The following is a 5000-nucleotide window of genomic DNA, read 5'->3' as shown; positions in this document are numbered from 1 at the left end:
TCCCTGAGCGCGCGACAAGCGCACGCCTTCACTTTCGTTGCGCCTTTCAGTTTTATGTATAGTCTCAATGACTAGCACACATGCTAGACTCCTTGGTCCGTGTTTCAAGACGGGTCCTGCGAGTGCCCGAAACTGAATCATCGCTGACAGAGACGCGCACTGTCCGAGACAGCACGGCTGCGACAACAGACGCGCCGCACCAACGTCCGCACACGGGCAGGACGTCGATGACGACGTTATCTTGCGTCGGGCCGGACGCGCGTTAACGCGTGCGCGATTCGTACAATGTTTGAATACCGTCCGGTACAGCCGGCCGGCGAACGCCACCGTCCAACCGTCCGTCTTGCGTTGGACGACTGGACTCCGGGACGAAGCTTAGGCCGACTCCGAACGGGTCGCGATGTATTACTAAGAGAGAAGTGCACGCCGTCCGCGGACGTCGACGTGCGCGACCCGTGTCGCACGATCGAAACCGACGACATCGAGGCGCGCGCACGTACGCCGCGGAATGACGATGAATCTCTCCGTTCGTTCATTCGAGTTTCGCAGGTTTACCCCTGAACGGTTTCACGTACTCTTGAACTCTCTCTTCAAAGTTCTTTTCAACTTTCCCTCACGGTACTTGTTCGCTATCGGTCTCGCGGTAATATTTAGCCTTAGATGGAGTTTACCACCCACTTAGGGCTGCACTCTCAAGCAACCCGACTCTGAGGAGAGTCCCTCTCGCGGACGCGCTCCGTCGCTACGGGCCTGGCACCCTCTACGGGAAAACGGCCCCGTTCAAGACGAACTTGGACAGGAGTGACGACCGCGAGAAAACGGAACCTCCCGAACACCACATCTCCCGCGACCGGTACGACCGCGGGATTCAGTGCTGGGCTATTTCCTGTTCGCTCGCCGCTACTAAGGAAATCCTTGTTAGTTTCTTTTCCTCCGCTTACTAATATGCTTAAATTCGGCGGGTGATCCTCCCTGATCTGAGGCCAACGATAAAAAATGGAGGCAGACGCGATATCCGTCAGCGATACGACGCCGTACGTACGCCGTGCGCGCGACAAACGCGCGACAGCGACGACGGCGTCGAAACGCACTTCGGACGTCGAGTCCGCCTACGACGCGCCGAAAAGCGCGCGTCGCTAACGCGTCGCGGCGCACACGCGGAGGCACACCCCGTCGGCCTTTCAGCTCGCCCTCTTAGCGCTCAACACGCACGCAGCGCATATCGCACACCGAAGGGTCGCATAGAGCTTTCCGGGTGGGCTCCGGGCGCGCTTTGAACGACGCAAAGCGTACGCGCAATTTTGCACGCGATAAACAATTTTTAAACGGACCGACGCGACTCGCCGTGGCGCACCGCGCGGAACCGTCAAGTGTTCAAACGGTGCGAATGAACAGTGTGATATTTGTTTTTATACAGCCGGCCCTCAGACAGGAGTGGTCCTGGATGTTTCTCCACGGACCGCAATGTGCGTTCGAAATGTCGATGTTCAAATGTGTCCTGCAGTTCACACTATGACGCGCAGTTAACTGCGTTCTTCATCGACCCGCGAGCCAAGTGATCCACCGTCCAGGGTAATTGTTTCGCATATATCTAATTAAAGATAATGCAATACCATTTTTGTGCGTTCAACGTTTGTCACATGCACGTTCGAATGAATGTGCATTAAAGTGGTTACCTTTTCAGAACGCGCGCGGCGAGCTAACGCCTTAGCGCGACTCCAAAAAACCGCTATCGGTACACGCGCGCGCTCACGCTGCGCACTCCACGTTGTCACGGACTCGGGGCGCGGATTTTTACCTTTCTGCGTCCGAGACGGCGGGAACGCGCGACGCCAGCGACGACGTACGACCTTGTCGCAACGGAGGACACAATCGCCCGAGCGCTACGACTGTACGATACGCCATCGCCGACATCGGTGAGCACGGCGGATCCGTCCATCCATCCGTCCATAATATGGACGGACGGACGGTCGGATGGGTATGTTGTGGATTAATGTCTGCGTATTACGAGCGCGAACGCGTCGTGACACACGTTAATGATCCTTCCGCAGGTTCCCCTACGGAAACCTTGTTACGACTTTTACTTCCTCTAAATGATCAAGTTTGGTCAACTTCCCAGCAACGCCGACGGCCGCGAAGCCACCGCGTGTCGGTCCGAAGACCTCACTAAATCATTCAATCGGTAGTAGCGACGGGCGGTGTGTACAAAGGGCAGGGACGTAATCAACGCGAGCTTATGACTCGCGCTTACTAGGAATTCCTCGTTTATGGGGGATAATTGCAAACCCCAATCCCCAGCACGAAGGAGTTTCAACGGGTTGCCCGGGCCTCTAGGCCTGGGAGAACATGCTGATTCCTTCAGTGTAGCGCGCGTGCGGCCCAGGACATCTAAGGGCATCACAGACCTGTTATTGCTCAATCTCGTGTGGCTCGAAGCCGCCGGTCCCTCTAAGAAGAATTTTAATACGTCGCCAGTGAGTTGCACGACCGAAGTCGAGCACACCTAAATGGCGACGCCTATTTAGCAGGCTAGAGTCTCGTTCGTTACCGGAATTAACCAGACAAATCGCTCCACCAACTAAGAACGGCCATGCACCACCACCCACCGAATCAAGAAAGAGCTGTTAATCTGTCAATCCTTCCGGTGTCCGGGCCTGGTGAGATTTCCCGTGTTGAGTCAAATTAAGCCGCAGGCTCCACTCCTGGTGGTGCCCTTCCGTCAATTCCTTTAAGTTTCAGCTTTGCAACCATACTCCCCCCGGAGTCCAAAATCTTTGGTTTCCCGGAAGCTGCCCGCCGAGCCATTGTAGTAACGTCGGCGGATCGCTAGATGACATATTTACGGTTAGAACTAGGGCGGTATCTAATCGCCTTCGAACCTCTAACTTTCGTTCTTGATTGATGAAAACACCTTTGGCAAATGCTTTCGCTGATGTTCGTCTTGCGACGATCCAAGAATTTCACCTCTAACGTCGCAATACGAATGCCCCCAGTTATCCCTATTAATCATTACCTCGGAGTTCTGAAAACCAACAAAATAGAACCGAGATCATATTCTATTATTCCATGCACGAAATATTCAAGCAGCATTTTGAGCCCGCTTTGAGCACTCTAATTTGTTCAAAGTAAAATTGTCGGCCCATCTCGACACTCACTGAAGAGCACCGCGATAGGATTTTGATATTGAACCGGCGTTTTACCGCCGGCTCACCGACGATATGCTCCGCAAACGTGTCAGTATCACCGCGGATGCGGTGCACCGACAGCGCGGCGCACAAATGCAACTACGAGCTTTTTAACCGCAACAATTTTAGTATACGCTATTGGAGCTGGAATTACCGCGGCTGCTGGCACCAGACTTGCCCTCCAATTGTTCCTCGTTAAAATATTTAAAGTGTACTCATTCCGATTACGAGGCCTCGTAAGAGTCCCGTATCGTTATTTTTCGTCACTACCTCCCCGTGCCGGGAGTGGGTAATTTGCGCGCCTGCTGCCTTCCTTGGATGTGGTAGCCGTTTCTCAGGCTCCCTCTCCGGAATCGAACCCTGATTCCCCGTTACCCGTGACAACCATGGTAGTCGCAGAAACTACCATCGAAAGTTGATAAGGCAGACATTTGAAAGATGCGTCGCCGGTACTGGACCATGCGATCGGCAAAAGTTATCCAGATTCATCAAAATTAACGACTTCGGACGCGAGGCCCTCCGTCGATTGGTTTTGATCTAATAAAAGCACTCATCCCATCACTGGTCAGAGTTCTGATTGCATGTATTAGCTCTAGAATTACCACAGTTATCCAAGTAACTGAGTAAGATCTAAGGAACCAAAACTGATATATTGAGCCATTCGCGGTATCGCCTTAATACGGCTTGCACTGAGACATGCATGGCTTAATCTTTGAGACAAGCATATAACTACTGGCAGGATCAACCAGGGAGCTGACAGTCACTCGCGGACGAATGTAGCCGTCGTCGCTCGGACGAGAACACGACACATATCGACGCGGTCGCGGGCGCGTCCGCGTCGAATGATGTTTCGTTTTTGAACTCGTCGTACCTTTTAATATTGTACGCTCTTTGTTTTCGATGGTTCGTGCAGCGTCAACGGAGTATCTCATCCGATTGTCGCAACGATCCAACGAGAGAGTGTGCGCGCGATTTACTAATAGCGCAACTCCGAATTGGATGGTTCACGGCGAGACAATTTAAGATTCACGTTTCATTATTATCTTTTAACACAAACGCGAACACTGAAAACAGATTCAGCCCGGTGTTTGAGAGACGTCGTCCTTGGCGTTAATTTTTATAGCGCCTTATAGAGGACCGTCGCCATAGGCGACGTGCAATTCATTTGTAGGATCGATACGTGAACCGAGACGAGTTTAAACAATCGCATCGGTCGATCCGCACTGTTCAATAAAATGTTCAACGTTCGAAAAGTCCCACGGCGCAACGTGGAAGCGCGCGTTGTTGTGTTAATCGTGACATCGCGACGAATTGTAAAGTTCGACACAAAATCCACTCGAAACACCACCAACACGAGAGTGCGCACACTACGCGTGAAACCATCGAACGAACTCTTGTATGCGGCATGCAGTCCGTTGTCGAAGTCGGTCAGTCTGTGTCAGCAGGCGGCAGTTATCCGCCGCCCGTTCAGTCTCACCGCGCCGACAACGCACTACACGTCGCCCGCCCCATGTGTATGCGGCGCTCCTGTTATGACGCGTGGCAGACGGAGCGACAACATATGAACATATGATAGTCCGTCGGTGGTTCGGTCCGGTGGGGTGACGATGGTCGCCGGTGGGGGTGGGCTAGCCCTGGGGGGTGCGGGGGAGAGTGGGGGGAGGGGGTTTGGGGGGGGGGGGGTGTAGGGGGGGGGGTTCGCCGGTTGGGGTTCGTCGGCCGACTTTGCTGCTGCCGCTGCTGCGTCTACCGCGTTATTATTATTATTATTATTATTTTCTGTTTTGGTTTTTTTGATTTCCAAAAAAAAAAAAT

At 53.1% G+C, this 5000-nt stretch overlaps 3 non-coding genes across 3 annotated transcripts in view; all 3 read right to left on the bottom strand.

The window, feature by feature from the left end:
• LOC140751446 (large subunit ribosomal RNA) overlaps positions 1–986 on the bottom strand; it is a 3931-nt gene extending 2945 nt beyond the window's left edge. Inside the window, exon 1 of the ribosomal RNA XR_012103354.1 lies at positions 1–986. This exon is cut by the window's left edge and continues 2945 nt beyond it. This is a non-coding gene — a ribosomal RNA (large subunit ribosomal RNA).
• Positions 987–1418: 432 nt separating this feature from the next.
• On the bottom strand, positions 1419–1575 carry LOC140751410 (5.8S ribosomal RNA). Its single transcript, XR_012103320.1, has one exon. It is a non-coding gene; the product is annotated as a 5.8S ribosomal RNA (ribosomal RNA).
• Positions 1576–2034: 459 nt separating this feature from the next.
• On the bottom strand, positions 2035–3937 carry LOC140751431 (small subunit ribosomal RNA). Its single transcript, XR_012103340.1, has one exon. It is a non-coding gene; the product is annotated as a small subunit ribosomal RNA (ribosomal RNA).
• Positions 3938–5000: the final 1063 nt, after the last annotated feature.

Source organism: Epargyreus clarus, unplaced genomic scaffold (genome assembly GCF_041222505.1).
Source record: "Epargyreus clarus isolate Ecla_fem2 unplaced genomic scaffold, WU_Ecla_fem_2.2 ptg000022l, whole genome shotgun sequence".
Taxonomy (NCBI): Eukaryota; Metazoa; Arthropoda; class Insecta; order Lepidoptera; family Hesperiidae; genus Epargyreus; species Epargyreus clarus.
The sequence above is the reverse complement of the archived record's forward strand: the minus strand, read 5'-3'. Positions and strand labels throughout refer to the sequence as shown.